Source organism: Narcine bancroftii, chromosome 13 (genome assembly GCF_036971445.1).
Source record: "Narcine bancroftii isolate sNarBan1 chromosome 13, sNarBan1.hap1, whole genome shotgun sequence".
Lineage (NCBI taxonomy): Eukaryota > Metazoa > Chordata > Chondrichthyes > Torpediniformes > Narcinidae > Narcine > Narcine bancroftii.
In genome coordinates, this window is record NC_091481.1 from 38,257,325 (window position 1) to 38,282,608 (window position 25,284).

General features: G+C 42.9%; 1 protein-coding gene across 3 annotated transcripts in view; it reads right to left on the bottom strand.

Moving 5' to 3' along the window:
* Positions 1-25,284, bottom strand: part of LOC138748290 (chloride anion exchanger-like) — a 257,498-nt gene that overhangs the window by 219,171 nt on the left and 13,043 nt on the right. For all 3 annotated transcript variants that reach the window (XM_069908204.1, XM_069908205.1, XM_069908206.1), the window contains 3 exons: positions 23,402-23,535; positions 15,113-17,216; positions 13,503-13,586 (listed from right to left, as the gene is read on the bottom strand). The gene's annotated coding sequence lies outside the window, so the exon portion shown is untranslated. The remainder of the gene's footprint in view (positions 1-13,502; positions 13,587-15,112; positions 17,217-23,401; positions 23,536-25,284) is intronic.

Sequence of the window (25,284 nt, forward strand, 5' to 3'; positions counted from 1 at the left end):
GTCCTATTTCTGCTCATGTCCTATAAATCAAACCCAGGTCCTTGGAACTGTGAGGCATTTGCCATGGTCTTGATGTCTTTCAAAGGCAGACAGGGAGACGATGTCAGGAACGAGGTCTTTGGCTCATGCTTCTGTGCTGAATATGATGTCCAAATCAGCCTAAAACCCTGCTACTTGCACCTGATTGATGCCCCTCCATATCCACGTCTGACAACAGGTCACCTGTCTACAGGTCTCTTAAACACTCTTATTATGTCCACTTCCACCAGTACTTCTGGCATCCTGTTCCAGGCAGTTGGTGTAAAATATCTGTCCCGCACATCTCCCTCAAGCCTCCTTCACGGCATCTTCAACAGATGTTTCCTGGTGCGTGACATGTTTACCCCCAGGAAAAGATCGTGACCGACCAGCCTATCAATACGTCTAATGATTTTTATTAACCTCGACCAAGTCTCCCTTCAATCTTGTGCCCACAGAGAAAACACCCCAGCTTTATTCAACCTTTCACCATCACTTGTAACTTCTATAATCAGGCAACATCCCGGTAAACCTCTTCTGTACCCTTTCCAAAGCTTCCACATCCGTCCTGTAATGGGGTGATCTGAACTGCACACAATGCATCCTAGCCTAACCAAAGTTTTATATTACTGCACCATGACTTTTAATCTGTTACGATCCCAGAGGACCCCAATCCCAGTAGCAATAGATATTCACCAAGACAAATGGTTACTTAAACAAAAGTTGCTTTGAATTATCTTCAAACATGAAAACAGAATCACACTTTAACTTAACTAACCTAACTTAACCCCCTTCTAATTCTAAGCGCACATTTGTGTCATGTGCGTGTGTAAGTTCAGAAATGTTCTTTGGTTCACAGTCCAATCTCATTTCTCATTCCTCCAAGTTCACTGGTTGCAGGCCATTCTTCTACTGTGCACAGAATTTAACATTTATAAAGTTCACCAGGCTTTGGTGCTTGAAAAGTAAATGGTTACCGCTCAGGAAGGTTCTTGTCGGTTTTCAGAAAGAGATTTGTTGTTCCAGGACATCCACAACTGATTCCTTTTTAATCAGTGCTCTTGCTGATTAAACTTGCCCCCTCAGGGCTCTCCATATGATAACCTCTTCCTTTCAGGTCACCACAGATTTCCTTTTTGTTTCCCTTATTCCAAGTGAAACATTAAACATTAGTCCTCTCCTCTTACATGAACCACAAGGGCTTTGACCAGGCTGAAATAAGAACCCATCTTCCAAATGGGGTTTTCCACAAGCTTGCCAGCTTGTCCTGTTCCAGTCCCAGCTCCTGTAGAATTGATACGTGTGTGTCTCTCTCTCTCTCTCTCACACACGCGCCGAGAAAGCCTGTTTTTCTCTCTGCTTGCAAAATCACATGACCCTCTTAGAACAGCAAGTACCCTTCCAGACAGAAGGCGGCTCTGACAAGCTCTTTCATCTGTTGCCTTTTGCAAACAATAATCCGTTAGTGAAGTCTCTTGGGCACTCTCTAAAGCTCTTGCAAAAGCTGTGGAGCCGATATTTCTAGCATTAGCAGAGCTCCAGTATTTCAAATAAGATGTTTTAAAGTGTTTGTAATGTGACCTACTCTAACAAACGTTTCCCATTTTATCTCTCAAAAACTTATCTATATACTCTGTCACAATACTCAATGCCCTGCCTCATGTAGCCAAGCACACCACAGTCCTTCTTTTCCACCTTTGCTGTTTTCAGTGAGTGATGAACCTGGATCTACAGATTCCTCTGCATATCAATACTTTTCAACAGCTCTGACATAAAATACATACAATCCCCCAACATTTGACATCCCAAAGTGCACAACCTCACACTTGTCCAGACACCTTACACTTGTCTAAACTTGTACCGTTTATATTTCTCTGTTCCTACCTCATTAATAAATAGGGGTACCAACACTGATCCCTGCAGAACATCACTGGTCACAGGCCTCCACCACTACCCTCCATGATCCAGCCAATTCAGTATTCAAACTATCAACTCACCATGGATTCCATGCATCTGCATCAGCCAACCAGGAGGGACCTGCTTAACATCTTACTAAAATCCACATGGACAACATCCACTGCCCAATCCTCAAGAGAACAAGAGATAAACAGATAGGAGAGGGAGACGCGAGAAGAAGACTCAGGAGAGGCAAGATTCAATTTATTGTCATGTAATAAAACAGCGACATATTACACAAAATTGTTTTTGCCTGCCGTAAGGCAGACAGATTCACCATCGGCAGAAATTGCCTGAAGTGCCTCGAACAGTTAGAGAAAGAGAATCAAAAGAGAGCCCCCCTCCCAGAATCACCAAGTGTCTATGGATTTGCCTCCACTTCTCCCATGGCATCCACAGCCACAGAGTCCAGTCCAAACCATCAGCAGCTCGACTTCCAGATCTGAACCCCCAACATGATCTGGAACCCTCGGCAGCCTCTGCATCCTGGCTCTGGTACCCCTTCAGCCAGTTTCAAGCCAGTCTCCAGCAGTCCGCAGCCTGGTGTGAGTCCCTAGACTGCAGTCTCCAGCAGCCCACAATCTCCATGGGTTCCTCACCTAGTGGCCAACGGCCTTGCTTCATGTGTGGGTCTTTCAACCTCAAACCCCCTCACTGGTCCACCGCTGTGTTCCCTGTCCCATGGGTCATCTCCTCTGTTTTCCTTCTCAAGGTGGGGGGGAGATGGTCTCCCTGTTTTCTGATGCCCTGCACCAGTCTTCATCTTCCCTGGAGTCTGTAATCCCTCATGGCTGTTGCTGATCATAGGTGCCGCCATCTTGGGTCCAGACCCTGTACGCATGGGATATTAAGTAAAGCCACCATCAGCTCCTTTAACGGACTGTTGAAAGCCTGTATGGAGTTGGCGGCAGTTGGACTGGGGAGTTGGACCCCACAGGAACACTCTATCTCCACTCCCCACTCTCCCCAGGTCTGTACCAGTGGCAGCAGTGCCATCTTCAGAGTTCCTTCTGATTGGGTAACTGGAGATTACATTAAAACCATGAACCCATCTCCAAACCTGGTAATACTTAGGGCAAAGTGGACAAGATGAACACACAAAAATGGTGCTCTGGTCCTCAAAGCAACATGATCTGAGAACCATAGAATGCTACAACATAGAAACAGGCCTCTTCAACCCTTCTAGTCTGTGCCAAACCATTTTTTTTACCTAGTCCCATTGATCTGCACCCAGTCCATAGCCCTCCATACTGCTCCCATCCATGTACCTGTCCAAATTGTTTTATTATATACCACAAATTGAGCCTGCATTCACCACCTCAGCTGGCAGCTCATTCCAAACTCCCACCACTCTAAGTGTGAAGAAATTTCCCATCATGTACCCCCTAAACTTTCCCCTTTCACCCTTAATCCATGTCTTCTGGTTTGTATCTCACCGACGCTCAGTGGAAAAAAACCTATCCACATTTACTCTGTCTATCCCCCCCCCTTATAATTTTAAATACTGTACCTCTATCAAATCTCCCCTCATTCTTCAACGCTCCAGGGAATAAAGTTCTAGCCTGTTTATCCTTTCCCTGTAACTCAGTCTGGGCAACATCCTAGTAAATCTTCTCTGCACTCTTTCCCTTTTCTTTTTAATATATTTTTCTTGTTTTGCAAGAGAGAAATATTACATGCCAGAAATTGAACAATAATCATAAATCTTAAAACAATAAAATGCAGAACATGAATCATAAACAAATTATAACATTATATTATATCCAATAATCATATAACAGCAGAAACTCATTTGGTTCATATTCTATTTTAGAATTCCAGGTAAGCTAACTAAATAATCTAAAAAAAAAGGAAAGAACAAGAAAAAAAACACACAAAAATCAAAGAAAGATGATACAGAAAGAAAAAAGAACCCCCCCCCCCCCCACGCTAATCCCACCCCTCCTACTAAACACGGTCATCGGCAAAAAGTAAACAAAGAGTTAAGTTTCGTCCCCCGCACAATGAGCAGGTCACCACCCACCCCCCCCCCCCCCCGAGCAAGAATGGGCCCATATTTTGTCAAATTCAATCGGGGTTTCTTGAATATTATATCTAATTTTCTCTAAACTCAAGCAAGACATAATATCCTGTATCCAACGTATATGACTAGATGGTAAACTATCCTTCCACTTCATCAAAATTGCTCATCTGGCTATCAATTACTTTTTTTTTATTTGATTCAAGGAAATATTTCTTCTGCACTCTTTCCATCTTATTGAGGTGACCAAACCTGCACACAATACTCCAAATTTGGTCTCACCAATGTTTTATATTACTTTACCGTAACATCCCAACTCCTGTACTCAATACTTGACTTGTGAAGGCCAATATGCCAAAATCTCTCTTTATAACCCTGTCTACCTGTGACGCCACTTTCAGGGAATTATGCACCTGTGTTCCCAGGTCTCTCTGTTCTACCTCACTTCTTGGTTCCCTACTATTTACCATGTATGTCCTTTCTTCATTTGTCCTTCCAAAATGCCACACCTCACACTTGTCTGCATTACATTTCATCTGCCATTTTTCAGCCCATTTTTCCAGCTGGTCCAGATCCCTCTGCAAGGTCTGAAAACCTTCCTTGCCATCCACAACACCTCCAATCTTAGTGTAATTTGCAAACTTGCTGCTCCAATTTACCACATTAACATCTAGATTATTGATATAGATGACAAACAACAATGTCCCAGCACCGATCACAGGCCACAGGTCTCAGAAGAATCATCCACCACCACTCTCTGGCTTCTCCCATCCAGCCATTGTCAAATCCAGTTCACTACTTCACTATGAATACTGAGAGCCTGAACCTTCCTAAGACCTTGTCAAAGACCTTTCTAAAGTCCATGTAGACAACATCCACAGCCTCTCCTTCATCAACTTTCCTGGTAACCTCCTCAAAAAAACTCTATAAGATTGGTTAAACATGACTGATCACACACAAAGCCATGTTGACTATCCCGAATCAGTCTATGGCTATCCAATTAAGTGCATATCTTATCTCTTGGACAACCTTCCAATAATTTGCCTACTACTGACATCAGGCTCTCCGGCCAACAATTTCCAAGGTTACTTTTGGATAATTTTTCTAAACAACAGAACAACGCGAGTTACCCTCTAATCCTCTGGCACCACACCCGTGGCTAAGAACATTTTAAATATTTCTGCAAGAGCCCCTGCAATTTCTACACTAGACTCCCTCAAGGTTCAAGGGAATATCTTGACATGCCCTGGGGATGTATCCACCCTTACTTGCATTAAGACAGCAAGCACTTCCTCTTTAATCTGTGTAGGTTCCAAGACCTCACTGGTTGTCTTACTTCCCACAATTCAGTGTTCTTTTCCTGAGTGAATACTGAGGAACAAAAGTTTGCCCATTACTATCATTTTGCTCTCAATATACCTGAAGAAACCCTGAGGATTATCTTTCATATTGTCTGCCAAAGCAACCTCTTATCTTCTTTTAGCCTTCCTGACTTCTTTCGAGGTTTTTCTTGCATTTTTTATACTCCCGAAGTACCTCATTTCCTCCACATTGCCTATACTTGTTGTACACCTCTCTTTTTCCAAACCAGATCCCCAACAATATCCCTCAAAAGTCAAGCTTCCCTATGACTTCTAACCTTGCTTTTGATCCTAACAGAAACATACAAACTTTGAGGGTCCTCCACTTACTTCGCACATCCTTGCCTGAAAACACCTAACAAAATCTACGCTTTCTAGATACTTTCTAATTTCCTCAAAATTATCCTTTATCCAATTTAGAATCTCAAACTGAGACCCAGACCTATCCTTCTCCACAATTAACAAAACAAATGGCATTATGATCACTGGATCCAAAATGTCCCCCTACACACACTTCTGTCACCTGTCCTGTCTGGTTCCCTAAAAGGAGATTCAGTGTTGCACTCTCTCTATGGTACCTCTATATATTGATTTATACAAGTTTCCTGAACACATTTGACAAACTTCAAGCCTCTCAGCAATTTTGCAGGATGGAAGTCCTATTCAATGTGAAAAGATAAAATCTACTATCATGGATGTAAGGATTTAAGATGCTTCGTTCATAAGAGCTGTTAAATTTACTGACCCAGACGAACTGATACACCTGCCTGCTACCTGACTGTGCCCTCCACATACACACTGATACACCTGCCTGCTACACGACTGTGCCCCACACACAAATACCTCCAAGAAAACCGATCATGACACACACATATGCACCTGCCTACTACCCGACTGTGCCCCACACACACTAATAGGCCTGCCTGCTTCCCGACTGTGCCCCAGACACACACTGATACACCTGCCTGCCACCTGAATGAGTCCCACACACTGATATAGGTGCCTCCAACCTGACTGTGACCACACAATGATACACACACCTACTACCAAACTGTGACCCAGAAACTGATACATCTGCCTGCAAAGTGACTGTGACCCAGCTATACCTGCATACCACCTGACTGTGAATAACATGTACTACTACACATGCATGCTGCACATGTGACCCACAACATGTGATGTGCCTGCCTGCTGACCCACTGTGCCCTACACATACTGATACACTTGCCTGCTCCCCAACTGTGACCCACACACACTGATACAGCTGCCTGCATGACTGTGGACAACACATAGCAAGATCTGACTGCTGCCCAACTGACCCACACAAATACTGATACACCGGATTATGCCCAAATGTGTCCCACACACAATGATGCACATGCCTACTACCAAACTTTAACCCAGAAACAGATATATCTGCCTGCAAAGCCACTATGACCCAAACCCAGCTATCCCTGCATACAATCTGACTGTGAAGAACACACACTAATACACCTGCATGCTGCACAAATGTGACCCACAGTCTGATGTAACTGCCTGCTGTCCCACTGTGCCCTAAACATACTGATATGCCTGCCTGCTCCCTGACTGTGACACGCACACACACACAGATATATCTGATATACTGCCTGCTACCCGGCTGCCTCACACACTGATAAAGCTGTGCACAGCCCAACTGTGACCCACACACACTGATATACCTGCTTGCTACCCGATTGACTCACACATCGATACAACTGCCTGCAGCCCAACTGTGACCCACACACTGATACACCCTGTCTGCTACCTGACTGTGACCCACACACACTAATACACCTATCTGTAGTCCAACTGTGACCCACACACTTAAACAGCTGCCTGCTACTCAACTGAGCCTCTACAATGATACAGCTGCCTGCTACCTGACTGTACCCCACACACATTAATATACCTGCCTGCTACCTGACTGTACCCCAAACACATTGATATACCTGCCTGCTACCTGACTATACCCCACACACACTGATATACCTGCCTGCTACCTGACTATACCCCACACACATTGATATACCTGCCTGCTACCTGACTATACCCCACACACATTAATATACCTGCCTGCTACCTGACTATATACCACACACACTGATATACCTGCCTGCTACCTGACTATACCCCACACACATTGATATACCTGCCTGCTACCTGACTATACCCCACACACATTGATATACCTGCCTGCTATCTGACTGTACCCCAAACACATTGATATACCTGCCTGCTACCTGACTGTACCCCAAACACATTGATATACCTGCCTGCTACCTGACTGTACCCCAAACACATTGATATACCTGCCTGCTACCTGACTATACCGCACACACATTGATATACCTGCTTGCTACCTGACTGTACCCCAAACACATTGATATACCTGCCTGCTACCTGACTATATACCACACACACTGATATACCTGCCTGCTACCTGACTATATCCCACACACATTGATATACCTGCCTGCTACCTGACTATACCCCACACACACTGATAAACCTGCCTGCTACCTGACTATATCCCACACACACTGATATACCTGCCTGCTACCTGACTATACCCCACACATTGATATACCTGCCTGCTACCTGACTATACCCCACACACATTGATATACCTGCCTGCTACCTGACTATACCCCACACACACTGATATACCTGCCTGCTACCTGACTATATCCCACACACACTGATATACCTGCCTGCTACCTGACTATACCCCACACACATTGATATACCTGCCTGCTACCTGACTATACTCCACACACATTGATATACCTGCCTGCTACCTGACTGTACCCCACACACGTTGATATACCTGCCTGCTACCTGACTGTACCCCACACACATTGATATACCTGCCTGCTATCTGACTGTACCCCACACACATTGATATACCTGCCTGCTATCTGACTGTACCCCACACACACTGATATACCTGCCTGCTACCTGACTGTACCCCACACACGTTGATATACCTGCCTGCTATCCGACTATACCCCACACACATTGATATACCTGCTGCTGCTCCCTGACTATACCCCACACACACTGATATACCTGCCTGCTACCTGATTGTACCCCACACACGTTGATATACCTGCCTGCTATCCGACTATACCCCACACACATTGATATACCTGCTGCTGCTCCCTGACTATACCCACACACATTGATATACCTGCCTGCTACCTGACTATACCCCACACACACTGATATACCTGCCTGCTACCTGACTATACCCCACACACACTGATATACCTGCCTGCTACCTGACTATACCCCACACACACTGATATAAAGCTGCCTGCTACCCGACTATATGCAACACACATTGATATTCCTGCCTGCTACCCGACTATATGCAACACACATTGATATTCCTGCTTGCTACTCAACTGACCCACACACACACTGATGCACCTGCCTGCTATGCAACTATGCCCTACATAAAATGATACACCTGTCTGCTACTGACTGTGATGCACATACTCTGATACACCTGCCTGAAGCCCGACTGTGACCCACACACACTGATACACCTGCCTGCTATGCGTTTGTGATGCACACACACTGATATACCTGTCTGTTGTCCGACTGCGATGTACACACTGATACTCATGCCTACTACAAAACTGTCACCCAGAAACAGATATATCTGCTTGCAAAGCCACTGTAATCCTCACCCAGATATACCTGCATACTACCTGACTGTGAACAACGCACACTAATACACCTGCAAGCTACACAAATGTGACCCACAGTCTGATGTATCTGCTTGCTGTCCCACTGTGCCCTACACATACTGATATGTCTGCCTGCTCCCCAAATGTGACACAGACAAGCACACAGATTTGTGTGCCTGATATACTGCCTGCTACCTGACTGACCCACACACACTGATAAATCTGTGCTCAACCTGGCTGTGACCCACACACTGACACACCTGCTTGCAGCCCGACTATTGCCCACACTCATTGATACAGCTGCCTGCAGCCCAACTGTGACCCACACACGCTGATACTCCTGCCTGTTACCCGACTGACCCACTCACACTGATAAACCTACCTGCAAACCAACCGTGACCCACACACACTGATACACCTGCCTGCAGCCCGACTGTGACTCACACACGCTAATACATTTGCCTGCTGCCTAACTCTGATCCACACTCAGATACACCTGTCTGCTACCCGACAGTGACCTACACAAATTGATACACCTGGCTGCTACCGAACTGTGATGAACATACACTGACAGACCTGCCTGCAGCCCGACCTGACCTACACACTGATACACCTGCCTACTACCCGCCTGTGATCTACACACAGACACGCCTGCCTGCAGCCCAACTTGATCCACACACACTGATACACCTGCCTGCAGCCTGACTGTGACCCACACACACTGATACACCTGCCTGCAGCCCGACTGTGACCCACACACACTGATACACCTGCCTGCAGTCCCACTGTGACCCACACACACACTGATACACCTACAATGTCTGCCTTTTGATTTGTTTTACTGAAGTGCATGAGCTCTCACTTTCCTCCATTCCTGCCCATGGCAGCCAACCTTTATCTCATCATAGAATCCAATGGAAATGGCCTTTCCACCTACTTTCAATCCTGTCATCCTTACTCCTGGCCCACTTCTAGGTTAGTTGAAGATTCTTGGCAAACTCCACCAGTGACATTTTTATAAAATGTAAAGAACCCCTTTATTCCAAATCTCTATCTCCTGTTGTGACAACCAATACACAATGTATGTCAACACTCTTCCAACATTGAATTTTTTATGGGGCACCTTGTCAAATGTCTTCTGGAAATCTAAATAAATTACATCTACAGATTGCTCTCCATCTATTCTGCAGGTGACATCCTAAAAAAAAGTTCATGCACATTTGTTCAACCATGTTGATTTGGTTTGATTATATGTAGCCATTTCTTCCTCAGCTAACAGTTTTATTATTGCCTGGTTTTTGTTTCCCTCCCTTTTTGAACAAGGCAGACACTTCTGCAATGTTCCAATGTGTTGCTCTCTTGGCAGGACTCAGATGACAAAGTTTTGCCATCTCTTTCTTACCCATCACAACCCTTGGGTGCAGGCCATTTGATCCTGGTGACTTGTCTGTCTTTGGTCCCTCACACAAAGAGTTTCTCTTTGTAAGTTCCTCAGCCCATCTGTTCTCAGCCCCAGATTGATGTTGACACTGGTAATACCAGATCCTCCCCAAACCAGAGGCCTCATCTGTCCCTCCCCTTCCCCCACCACCTCACCTAGGATTCTGAATCCAGGACCCTCATGCCATTCCATAACTGGAGCATACAAGATATTCTCCTTTCCTTTCCTGGGATACGTGGTCCCTAATGTGGGAATACTAAGGCCTGCAATATCAGATAGGCATGTGGGTCCTCAAACTCCTTAGTGAGTCCAAAAGCTGTTTTTTTTAAAACATGGAGAGTGATTGAATAGGCCTGTGGTCTACCACCAAGACCTGATGAGGAGAGGATGATACTTTCCTGGGATAGTTGCAGGAATGAGGGGCTTCAGGCTGATGATCAGACTGATTGGTGCAAGGAAGTTCAGGAAGAGGCTTGACAGAGGAAGACAGGTCACAATATGTTTACACAGAGTCAGGATAGGGAAATACCCCTGAGTGGTGGAGTCAGGCATGGGGGAACAGGTTTAGAAGATAGCAGTGAATGTGAGCCCACCCCCACCCATCTAGACAGTTCACCAACCTCTCCCACTGACTGGCTTCAACATGTACAGGGACAATGCTGTAACACTTCTCAATGACAGAACATAGACCAGCACAGGACCTCCCATAAGAGGCAGTTAGAAACAGACAAACCAAACACTGCATGATGTCTCATGCAACCTGACAGCTGAGGCACACTGTGAAAAGCCACCGATAATGAGTTTACCTGTTCTTCTGCTGACTGGATCTCCGTGAATAGGGCTTGCAAATTCACAGCTTCAGTTTTGATGGAAATACGTTGAGATCTTTTATACAATTTGGTCACAACAATTTCTCATTACAGAGGTAATAATTAACCACAACCAGGTTTTGATTGTGATTAGCTTTGGGTCTTCAAGGTCTGAAGAGGCAGGAAGCTTGTCTTGCCTTTATTGAACAATCTTTCTGGCCATTTTTTTATGACAAGAGGAAAGAGAATGAGATGAAGTAAACAGAAAAGACGTGATCATTTTGATTGCAGGATAGTGATGGAAGGAAAGATAAACAAGATAGTGACTGAGGGGTGGGTGAATCAGCAACTCTTATCAGCAGTATTTGGAAATTTAGGACCTTGCTGATAAGGTGAAGAATTAACCTAGCATTGTTATTTTTAGTTTTGAAGATTGCCCATTGTTTCAGTAAATAATCTAACACAGAATTATCCATATGTGAAGCAGAAAAAATGTGCTTAATCAATGGCTAACCTTTCATTGGCTTTCAGTAATCAACGCACTGCACTTGAACCCAAAATAATTCCTACTTACCATACTCATGGTGCAAAGTCAAACATGCAAAATTCAACTTTTCTCCAACATGACTTTATGAATTGTTGACAATGTTAAAAAGAACTGCTGAGCCATGTTGGGATTTTAGACAGAAAAGTTTCAGATCTTGGAGAAATGTAGATTGGAAATGCCGGAATCTTGAGTATAGAACTCGGCATATCAAACAACATCCATAGAAAGCAATTGGTGGTTGACATTTCAGGCCTGAGCCCTTTGTCAGGGATGATGTCGATCAGGCAAACAGTTTTGGGGGTGGGGGGGTGTAAAGGAAGGGACTGGTAGGTGATGGATATATATAGATGGGATAATAGTAATCAATGCTCTTGAAAAATACTCAGGAGTTCACCCATTTCTGTAGCTTGCTTTAATACCTCCAGAAATACTGGCAATAATAAATCATAAAATTCTTTATAAAACTCTAAAGTAAACCCATCCTCTCCTGGAGATTTCCCACCCAGCATAGATTTCCCACCCTAAAACTTCCTTAACCTTCAAATCAGTTAAAAAAATCTAACTCCTGTATTTCTTTTTCCTTTTAAAATTTTAAATCTAGGTTATTCAGAAAAGACTCAACCTGATTATCATCTCGAACCCCTCCAGAAATATATCATTCTTGATAGAAAATATGAAACTCTTCATTGATTTCTTGAAGCCTATATGTAACTACTGACTTTTTCCTTATTGCATTTATTGTCCTATATGCTTGCTCTGTCTTCAATTGCCAAGCTAATACCTTATGTGCGCATTTCCCCAATTCATAATAATGTTCTTTTGACCTCTGTATTAACTTCCCATACTTATATGTTTGTAAAGTATTATATTGCAATTTCAATTTCATTAATTGAGCTTTTTTTTATCTTCAGTCTTTTTGCTGTAACTCCTTTTCCAAATTAACAGTTCCTGTAATATATTGTCTTTTAATTTTCATAGAATAACTAATAATCTGCCATCTTAAATAAATCTTTGAATTATCCCACAAAGTAAATTTACTTTGTACTGATTTTTCATTTATTTTCAAAAATATCTTTATATGTTCCCTAATATATTTAATAAACTCCAATTGTTTTAATAACATTGCGTTAAATCTCCAAGGTAAGCTGTATGAACCATTGTCAGACAAATCCTACTTTAATAATCAGCCTGAGTAATCCTACTCAATTGTCCCGATATTAAAAATAAATTAATTCTAGAATAAGAACATGTCTTGGTGAATAAAATGAAAAGTCTTTTTCAGTCGGATTTAATCTTTTCCAAATCTCAACTAAATTTAAATCCTTCATCATTTCTGACAAATGTTTTGCCATTTTAGTTTTCTTCAGAGTTTTTGAAGATTTATCCAACAAAGGGTCTAGATAACAATTAAAATCTCCCCCTACTAAAATATTTTCATGTGCTTGATTCAGTCCCAAAAAATATTTACAAGTTACAAATTCTTCATCATCCACATTAGGTGCATAAACATTCATCAAAGTCCAAAATTCAGAAAAAAATTGACAATTGGCAATCAATACTCTATCACCATTATCGTAAAATGATTCTAAAGTAAAAGGCAATTTTTTGTGCATTAAAATAGCCACACCTCTCACCTTAGAATTAAATGAAGATGAAATTACATGCCCATCCCAGTTCCTTTTCCATTTCAAATGTTCTTTCTCCGTCAAATGAGTTTCCTGTAAAAAAAGTAATCTCAAACTTCATCTTCTTAATATACGCTAAAACTCTTTTCTGTTTAACCAGGTTATTAAGCCCTTTAACATTAAAAGTAGCAAAATTTAAACTAGTCATATCATATATTTTGAAAAATAACTCATACAGCAGTTCCAATCAAAAAAAGGCTCCTTTCTTATTTTTAAAAGAAAACATTAAAAGTAAAAAAAAACTTTTATATATATATATATATCTCCATCTATTTATTTATTTATTTATTTATCTATCCATCTTGTTTATTTATTTATATATTTTATTTATATAAACCAATTAATCTAGTTTTAAAAATATAACCAAAAAAAACAGAAATCAACTCAACAAAAAGAACCCCCCCAAAAAAACTACGTGTAGTATTCCCCTCAATTAACCAGGTGCGGCTTACCATGAGTGGCAGATGACTTAAGAAGCAGCATAATCATCCACCTCCCCTCAACCAAACCTTTTCAATCATACAGATAAAAACTTCATATTTAACCCACAGCTTCCGATCTATGATCATCATTTTCTATTTCAACAAACTGAAGTTCCAGCATCCCCATTCTTCTTCCCAGACAACTTCACCGGTGGTTTCAACAACTCTCGACTTACTTTATTATCTGGCAAAGAATTAGCAAAAGTTAATGCCTCAAAATCACTCTCAAAAAAGTAAGTCTGATTACCATAAAACACTTTCAGTACCGCAGGATACCAAAAGACAAACTTGTATCCCTTTCTCCATAATACAGTCTTAGCTGAAGTAAATTCTTTATACCTTCTAATAATGTCTTGACTCAAATCAGCATTAAAAAAACCCTATTTTCCATGAACCATCAAAGAGCCCTGATTTTGTCTTGCTTTTTGAACTGCTAAACATAAACTCATCTCATGATCTTGATATCACAAACATCAGATCAGAACTGCCCTTGGAGGTTGACCAGGAAAAGGTTTCCTCCTTAATGCTCAGTGTGCTCGATCTAATTTTAATTCATCCAGAAAAGCTTCTACCCCCAATGTCTCAGGAATCCATTGCCAAAAAAAATTTATGGGCTCCATCCCTTCCACATCTTCAGGAAGACCCATTATCTTAATATTATTACATGGACCCTGATTTTCCAGTGAGTCAATTTTTTCTGAATATCCCAACCCATAAACTAATCTTCAATATGATCCATCCTTTCCTTGTATTGGTCCACTTGACTTTTACAATCAACAAAAACCTCTTCAATTTTCTTAAATTTATCTTGAACAGTGTCCACTGCTTGCAAACATTTATTGACATCCATTTTTACTATGGCAGCATCTTCACAAATACCACTCATTTTCTCTTTCATAGCATCAAATTGATCATAAATTTGGACAAAACCAGCATTCATTTGAAGTCATATTCTCCATCTGTTTTGCAATATCTTCCAATATAGGATGTACAACTTCAATCCCACTACTGTCTTCTGTTCAACTGTAGAAGAAATAGATTTTACACTCTGAGAAGCTTGAGTTGCTTGGGGCCTACCTTCCACAATATGGGTTGCAGCCATTAGTATTGCTTGTTCTTCATCTTCCAAAAAAGCAGGACTTTCTTTTTCTTCCTCTTAACCTGCAACTTCTCCCGACAGGGCCACCTGGCTATGGGTCTGGACTTCTGTCCATGTCAAGCCAACTTCATCAGTGCAACGTGGGCCAAGCCCCACCAATGCCCAGAGTAGGTCGAGTTTGTTAGAAATAGAAGTACCTTCACAGAATTTGCTCGAGACAAAAGTTGAGAACAAAGAACATTTATTATAACAACAATGCAAAGTTGAGTGCTTCCCCTTACCCTGGGAATAAACACCCATACTGGGGCTCACCCAACTTTTAGTTCATTTCAGTGTAGAGGTACCCATCCCCCTCCCCCCTACCATTCTTCTGCCTCCTGGATAAGTTTGGCATTAGGCAATCCTGTCTGCCTACGTTGTTTCTGTGAACTTGGAGGACCAGGGAGTATCCTGTCTGTGTCCCATCATGTCATTGTCCTTATTCACACCTTCCCAACCCTCAGGGCTTACTAACTCTTATATGCAGAACTTGCTAATTCTGTCTACGGCATACTTAATTACATATGCGGAACTCGCTGACTCTGTCTAAGGCTAGAAGACCCTTATCTTATTCAGACTAACTTTACTTCCTACATTCTATTATCTACCCTTATCCTATTCATACTGGCTTTATTCATTACACATATATCCATACTAGCTTTCTTCATCTCTCATATTTTCATATTAGTTTTTCTCATCTCTCACAATCCTCACTTTTCTTTTAGCTACGCTTCGTGAATTCTCAACTGGAATGTATTACTTGTAAACTTGGTCTTTTTCCCAGCGAGTCAGTAAACGAACTGCAGTTTCAGCATCATCAGACAGAATTTGGGAAACATACATCCTTTGGGTTATAGTGATCTGACGAGGGGTCCGTTGAATTAAATACTGCACACAAGTCTTTAGGCAGGGGAGCACCATAATGGCCAGAATAGCGAGTCCAGCTGCTATAAGGGCTTTGGGTATCAAACTCCAGTTACCAATAAAAAGTCTAGTCCATCCCACACCGGACCAAGGTTGCCAAGTCTGAACCTGGGTATGGGAAGATTTTTGAACTCCTGAAGAAGTGTCTTTAACCGCCTGACCGTTGTGAGCATTGTCATTAACCAGTCTTTCACAAACGCTGCCTTCAGCAGCCAACGAGTAATCGAGAGCCAGGCGGTTTTGTTGAACTGTGGCTCATATCTGTCGTCTTTCTTCAGCCCATAAATTCAGGGCCATCGCTGTCTGTTCGGTGATGATCTCCAAGGCTGCCTGGAGTCTGATTAAATGATTTAAATGCCAAGCAGCTGTGGTGTTCTGGAGCAGCTTACGTCATTTACAACTGGAACTCCCCTTACATTGGTGGTTCTTAACATTCTGAATGTCTGTGTGACCCAAAGGATGATTTACAGGAGACCAAGTTGGGGAGGGGTGTTTCTTGTCACTTAACCTGTGAGTTGCAGTTTGTCTGCGAACATTAGCATAAGTATCACTGAACCTGTGAGTTGCAGCCTGTCTGTGACATTAGCATAAGTATTCACTCTATTTCTGCTACATGTACAATCCTGACTAACATTCTGTCTGTCTTTGTCCCACCATCTTCTTTGTGCTAACTCTTTAAAACTCCTCTTTTTAATACCTGTAGAGGCCGAAATACAAATCAAATCTACTCCCCGAGGGCCATTCTGTTCCCCTGATCCATGGTGGGATCCTATATTAACCCATACCCCACTATGACTATACTCTATACCTGCACCCTGTCTGCATTCTAAAGGTAAATAATTGTCACCTCTGCTGCCCCTATTCCAGGAGGACTTAATACATTGTGAGCAATTTGGCGATTTCCCAAATATTGGGAACCAACAAGTAAACAAAACAGCAAATGGTAAAAACAACATTACAGCACTTTTTCCCGGTGTAGTGTAACTTTCAGATCAGAAGGATGAAGGACTGCATGCCAGGTGGAGGGTAGATTATCAATGTCTTTAGTCCGTGGATCAGCAGCTTGTTTAATTCGTTCTATGTGAGTCCACCCCTTTTCTTTCGTTCGCACTGCAGTGTCTGTAATCAAAAGTACACAATAGGGGCTGTCCCAGACAGGTTTTAGTTGGTGATCTTGCCATGCTTTTACCCAATCACCAGATTTAATAAAATGCTCCAGGGGTGGGTTTTGAGCTAATAAACCCTTCCGTTTTAATTCGTATAGAGAGGCAGAAAGTCCCTTTAAATATTTGGATATGTACTGATCGTTAGCCTCAGGGATAGGGGTATTAAAAGGTGACAATCAAGGTTCAAGTATACCATCTTTCACCAACTGGTCAATTACTGGCTGCAGCCCCTTTCGGCCAGCCATCAGAATTGGATACTGCTTTCGTCTAATTATTTGCTCAGGATCTTTTAAAGTAACTTGCAGGGGAGGAATATCTAACACTCCTCTATTGCCTCTTTTTGCCCATACTCCAGGATTTATTAGTTCCCGATCCTCCTCGGTTAATATATACAATTGAATCCCAATACCAGATTCCTGTGGTCTGGTGCCGATAGCCAATTGGTCCTGTAAATCTTGTCCTAACAAACAAACTCCAGCTTGGGGAACTAGTAGAATGTCCTCCATTACTATCTTCTCTCCCATTTGTATTCTTACATCCCTTAATACAGGGACTGTAAAATCTCTTCCTCCTACTCCCGAAACCATCACTGTCCCCTCCATCTGGTTGTAAAATACTAGACCGGGCTGCCCCAGAATCTACTAAAAAGTTCATCTGTCGCTGTGGGGTCCTATGCTTAAATTTACCAATGGTTCTCCGTGCAGCCCCACGGTGTGTATTGACTGAGAACTGTGACCCCCCCTATTCATAATCTGCTTCCATCAGTGCGTAAGATCATGTCTCCCTGGCTCGCATTATTAAAATGTCCCTCCTTTTTACAATGGTAGCAAACTAATGCTCCTGTTTCCCAATTCCTACCGGATTACCACGAGGTCCTGGGAACGGTCGTCATCCCCAGAATTCCCCTCTACCCTTGCCCCTGCTCTGGTCTCTACTCTCCCACTCCAGGCGCTCCTCCCAATGTCCAGGAGCTGGCACACAGCCCCTACCCTTTCCTTGCTGTCCCTCCACGACTTCCTTGACTGCCTGCATCAAAATCTTAGCCTTTCCTTTCTGTTTATCCTCAGACCTCTGGACGTATGCCCTTTGTGCGATCTGTAAAAGCTGTGTTATTCCCTGTTCATGCCAATTCTCAGTCTTCTGCAATTTCCTTCTAATGTCTGGTGCTGAATTTGTAATGAAGCCCGTTAATACCAATTGTTCACCCGCTGGGGATTCTATATCCAGACCCCCATATTGCTGTATGGCTGTACGCAATCTATTCAGAAATGCAGAGGGGGGTCTCCTCGGGACCTTGGGGAACCTCAAATGCTTTCTTAAAATTCTGTCCCTTTGAAACAGATTCCTTGATTCCTTTTATCAGATTAACCCTATATTCCTCCATTAATGTGCAATCATCATTAGTATTCTTATCCAAATTTGGTTTTGCCAGGGGGAATTTAAGTTCCCCAGATATCGCCTCTGGTCCCCCTTGGTGTTCCCTATCCCAGACTCTAATCCCTGCCTGGCAAATCATTCCACGTTCATCCAAAGTGAACAGAGCCCTAAAGATCGATGTTAACTCATCCCATGTATATATATTAGGTCCCAAAAATTGATCTAATTGTTCGGCACATCCCTGAGGATCTTCTATCAGGGAGGTCATTTCTCTCTTAAAGTTACGCACCTCCATACTAGTCAGGGGCACATTTACGAAACCGAGACCCCCTCCCATGGAAACTTCCCATAAAGGTCTCATCCAGTTAATTTCTGGCTTATCCTCTCCTTTATAATGTCTAGGTTCCTGCTCTCCGGGAAATGAATCAAAGGGTTCTGCCCTTCCCTCCCTGAGGGTCTCACACTGAATCAAAGTCTCCTCCCTCTCTTGTCAATTGAGGTGGTAATCTAGTACGTTGTGAATGAGTCATTATACCACCCCTACTTTCTTCTCCTTTCTTTAGCTGTGGAGGAGGAGGGGAAGGTGAAGAAGGATAGAGCATAGGAGAGAGGGGAAAGATAGGAGCCGACATAGGAGGAGCATAAGGTGGAGGAAGGGAATGTAACACATCCCATCCTTGTGTTTCAGGGACAAAAGGTTCCTCATCCTTCTTGTCCATACATTCCTTTTCATTCAAAACCAGTTGATCAACCGATCCACTGAGCCAGCAGGCTGCATATTCTCTGCTCTCAATATTATCTCTTTGATTTTGATAGAGCCAGATGTTCAATGCCTGACACATCCTATACAGTTCATTTCAGTGTAGAGGTACCCTACCCCTCCTACCATTCTTCTGCCTCCTGGATAAGTTTGGCATTACGTGCTGTTTCTGTGAACTTGGAGGACCAGGGGGTATCCTGTCTGTGTCCCATCATGTCATTGTTCTTATTCACACCTTCCCAACCCTCAGAGCTTACTAACTCTTATATGCAGAACTTCCTAATTCTGTCTAAGGCTTACTAATTACATATGCGGAACTTGCTGACTCTGTCTAAGGCTAGAAGACCCTTATCTTATTCAGACTAATTTTACTTCCTACATTTTATTATCTATCCTTATCCTATTCATACTGGCTTTATTCATTACACATATATCCATACTAGCTTTCTTCATCTCTCATATTTTCATATTAGTTTTACTCATCTCTCACAATAGGGTGTAAATTGGGCAGCACTGACTCATAGGGCCAAATTGGCTGTTGATTCGGGTATTTAGTTCAGGGAGAGGTGTTATTGCACATCTTCTCACTACAGCCTCTTGCCACACCCACCAACATTCAAAATGTTTCAGTGAGATTCTCTCATTCTCCAAAATTCCAACTACCCAGAGCTGTCACAACCCTTGTATGACCTTCATTCCTAGAATCGTCCTTGTGAACCTCCTCTGAACCCTCTCTAATGTCAGCACATGAGGAGCCCAAAACTGTTGATAATCCCCAAGTGAAGTCTCATCATTCATTCAGGTGCCTTGCCATTCGGTATGGGGATCACATTTCTCCATCCATCACAATCTGTAGTTGCTGCCTCCATCTTTGAACTGAGACCATAGTCGATGTTGAGTTCACGATTATACATGGGAAAAGTACTAAAGTGGTTGTCCACTGCCTGACCATTGATCAGCAGATACGTTTGCCTAGCGGTTTTAGTTTCACAACCATAATTTCCAATTTGTAGAAATTGCTTGTAGAAATCATTCACCATCTGTAAATCATGGCCTTACGTGACCCTGTTTGGGAGGCTAAACAGATACCACACCTTGTCTAAGAGTGACTTGTAAGCTATCAGACAGAAGGAGCGCCTTACACCTGTTTTCACTGAGCAATTGCGCAACATCGATATCAAAGTGTAGGTGCTGCCCCAGTTCCTAAAAAAATCTCAACATCCCTTCCCTGAATGTTCAATTTTTTCCCCATTAAAAAGTCTGCCCATTTATTTTCTTCTACCAAAAGGCATGACCGTACACTTTCCAACATTATACTTCATTTTCCACCTCTGCCCATTCTCCTATATGTCCAAGTCCTTGTGCAGCTTCCATGTTTCCTCTACACCAGCTGCTCTTCCACCCACCTTTGTATCTTCTGCAAACTTGGCCACAAAACTATTCATTCCATAAACCAAATTATTAATATACAATGTAAAGAAAAATGGCCCCATCGTCAACCCCTGTGGAACACCTCTAGCAAATGGCAGTCAATCAGAATATGTGTTCCAACTCTCTGCTTCCTTCCAATCAGCCAATGCTAGCATGTTTCCAGTTATACCACAGGCTCTTATCTTGTTAAGTAGCCTCAAGTGCAGCACCTTGTCAAATGCCTTCTGAAAATCCAAATACCCAACATCCACTGAATCTCCTTTAACCAGCAAAATATGAAAGTCTGCAAATGCTATGATTGTAGTCAAAACATAGATAAGCTGGAGTATCTCACCAGGACTCGCAGCATCCATGGGAAGCATGGGTCCTGCTTCAAGTATAAAAGCAGGTGCCTGAATTAAAAGGCAGAGAAGAGTGGGTTTGATGCTCTTCCCCCTGCCCTTTCTTTCCTTCTCCTCAGTCTTTTAATTCAGGCCCCTGTCTGCTCTTTACTCAACATAGAAAAGGGCTCAGGCCTGAAACGTTAGTTACGTACCTTTACTTCCTATATATGCTGGGTCACGTCTCCAGAATGGAGGACCATCGCCTTCCCAAGATCGTATTATATGGCGAGCTCTCCACTGGCCACCGTGACAGAGGTGCACCAAAGAAAAGGTACAAGGACTGCCTAAAGAAATCTCTTGGTGCCTGCCACATTGACCACCGCCAGTGGGCTGATAACGCCTCAAACCGTGCATCTTGGCGCCTCACAGTTTGGCGGGCAGCAGCCTCCTTTGAAGAAGACCGCAGAGCCCACCTCACTGACAAAAGGCAAAGGAGGAAAAACCCAACACCCAACCCCAACCAACCAATTTTCCCTTGCAACCGCTGCAATCGTGTCTGCCTGTCCCGCATCGGACTGGTCAGCCACAAACGAGCCTGCAGCTGACGTGGACTTTTTACCCCCTCCATAAATCTTCGTCCGCGAAGCCAAGCCAAAGAAGAAAAGAATGCTGCGAGACCTGCCGAGTTCCTCCGGCATGTCTGTGTTTCTCCTTTATCAATCCTGCTTGTAGCGGGGTGTAGGTTAATGGGATGTAAATTGGGCAGCACGGACTCATAGGGTCAAATTGGCCTGTTACAATGCTGTTTGCCTAAATTTTAAAAAAGCAATATTTTCATTTCAGGAAACCCTGCTGTCATGTGCCTCCAAATTCTCCATAACCTCATCCTTAACAAATGACTCCAACATTTTCCAACTAGATTCAGGAGGATGATTCTGGGAATAAAGGGGTTATCATATGAGAAGCCTTTGACAACTCTTGGCCTGAACTTGTCAGGCTAACTGGGCTATAACTTCTGATCTGCTGCCTCCCTCCCTTCTTGAATAGTGGGATGACATTTGCTATTTTCCAGTCATGCAGGACCAGGATTTATTGATTCCTGTAAGTTCATAACCAATGCTCCCACAATTTCTACAGCTACTACTTTCAGAGCCCAAAGGTACAATCCGTCTGGTCTGGGAGACTTCTCTCCACTAGATCATTAAGATTTTTGAGCACGTTCCCCCTTGAAATATAATCTGCACTCACTTATCTGATACTCTTGGTTATTTTGAACACTACTAATGTCTTCCAGTAAACTAATGTAAAATACTCATTTAGTTCCTCTGCTGTCTCATTGTTTCCCATTGTGGACTTGTTGCAACAGCGTGGATCTCCCAGTGGCCACCCATCTCAATTCTCCATCCCATTCCCTTGCTGTCATGTATGTTCATGGTCTCATGCACTGCCAGACTGAGACCACCACATCTTAGAGGTACAACACTTCATCTTCCGACTGGGAACCCTCCAACCATTTGGCATTGATATAGACTTCCCTGGCTCCATTAAACCCTGCCCCCTTCTTTCCCAGCTCTGCCTCCCTCTTTCTCTCTTCCCTTGCCCCATCTCCTTTCACAGAGCCAAAATCTTTTCCACCAATTAACAACTTTTTGCAGTTGGTCTGAACTCCTTCCCCTTTCTCTCTCCCATTTTTATGCAGACACCTTCCTGCTTTTTTTGCTTATACCTTGAAAAAGGGCTCAGGTCCATTAAGTCAGTATTATTTGGTTACCTCCTATGGGCGCTGCAAGAGCAGCTGAGTTCCTCCAGCATTTGTTTCTGCAGATTTTTGTGTTTCACTCCCATTATTTCCCCAGCATTGTTTTCTAGTGGCCCTACATCTTCTCTCACCTCTTTTAAACTCAATATACTGAGTTTTCTGTATCCTCTTTGATACATCAGTGTATGTTGTGTATTTGGATTGTCAGAAGGCCTTTGATGAGGTGCCGCACGAGGCTACTACAGAAAACACACTAACGTGGGTAGAGCACTGGGTGATTGGCAGGCATCAGAGTCGGAAGACAGGGATCATATTCTAGTTGGCTGCCAGTTGCTGGTGGTGTTCCACAAAGCATATAGCATGGTAATAGACCATTCAGCCCATGAACCCATGCTACCCAATTGAACCCTTGGTTTGTTTTGAAGGGTGAAACTGAAGCCCCAAGGGGAAACCCACACAGACATGGAGAAAACATACAAATTCCTTACAGACGGCACAGGATTTGAACCACGGTCGCTGGCACTGTAACAGCGTTGCTCTAACCGTGCCACCACAGGTAGAGAGTGATAGGTTCCTGATGTGTCAGGAGCATCAAAGGTTATGGAAAGGCCGGGCAGTAGGGCTGAGTGGAAAAATGGATAAACATGATTAAATGGCAGGGCAAACTTTTTTTTTAATTTTTTATTTTTCACACCATAAATCACATTAACCATGATACACACTTTTTCCTTTTCACACATATACAGTGCCATTTTCTCTCCCCCCCCTCCCTCCTCCCATCTCACCCTCCCTAATTCCCCCCTCCCGTCCATTTAAGGTATAAAATCTAGGATAGATTAAACCAGTCAGACAATGTTGTCATTCAATAAAAATACACCAGAAATTCCACTGAGTCCATTCTTTTCATTTCCTTTTCCTTCCGTTAACTTAGGTAGTGATTGTCCCCGGTAGGTTTTCGCTATTATGTTTAATGTAAGGCTCCCATATTTGTTCGAATATTTCAATATTATTTCTTAAACTATATGTTATTTTTTCTAATGGAATACATTTATTCATTTCTATATATCATTGTTGTATTTTCAAATTATCTTCCAATTTCCAGGTTGACATAATACATTTTTTTGCTACGGCTAAAGCTATCTTAACAAATCTTTTTTGTGCATCCTCCAAATCAATTCCAAATTCTTTGTTTTTTATGTTACTTAGGAGGAAGATCTCTGGATTCTTTGGTATATTGTTTTCGATGGCAGGGCAAACTTAATGGGCTGAATAGCCTATTTCTGCTTCTTTGTCATATGGTCTTATAGATGGTAGGTAAAGTCATGGGGAATCCTGTCCTTCTTGCTTCTTGGAGTAATGGTGGCCAAGGCAGATATGCAGGAAATAGAGATGTAGGTGGGGGCTGAGATAATGGTAGTAAAGGGAAGCCATGCTTTCTGAAGATGGAGAATACCTCAGATGTTCTGGAATGGAGCAGATGTGGTGGAGACTGAGGAATTTAAAGGAACAGAATCCTAATAGGAGACAGGGTTGGAAGAGGTCTAGTTGTGGAAGTTAGAGAGATTGAAAAAAGGGAGTTACCAGAGATGGAAGATGGCACCTTTTGATTTGGACAAAGTGGGATGAGCCAAAGCGGTGACTGAGGGCGAGTAGCGTAGAAGGTTGAGGGGGGATTTTATAGAGGTATATAAAATTATGAGGGGGATAGATAGAAAAGATGTGAATAGGCTCTTCCCCTTGAGGGGAGGTGAGATTGGAATGAGGGGTCATAAATTAAGAGTTAGGGGTCAAAACTTTAGAAGTAACATAAGAGGAAGCTTCTTCACTGAGTGGAATGACCTTCCGGACGAGGTGGTTGCAGCAGGGTCAAATTCGTCATTTAAGAGAAGGTTGGATGAGTACATGGATGTGAGGGAATTGGAGGGTTATGGGCAGGGAGCAGGTCGGTGGGACTAGTGGAGTTCACTTAAATCAGTGCAGACTAGAGGGGCCGAGATGGCCTGTTTCTGTAGTGTAATTGTTATATGGTTACAACTTTTGCCAGTTAAAGCTGGGTACTGGTGGAGGGAGACTGATAAGGTCTGTTGTTGAGAAAGAAATGGTGAGTCACAAGGCCTTTATGAAAAATGGATGTAGGGATAGGGAACTGGAAGCTGGTGAAATGATGGAGAGCATGTGAGGTCCAGGATGGAGGTGGGAAAGGACTGGTCTAAGGGATAATAACAGTGTGGTGGGGCAGGAGTACACAAGACAATGGGTCCATCAGGGCAATAGAGTTTGTGGATCTTAGGTAAGAGGTAGAACTGGGCAGTGCAAGGTTGGGAAACAATGAGGTTAGAGGCTGTGGCAGGGAGATGACCAGGTGATGAGG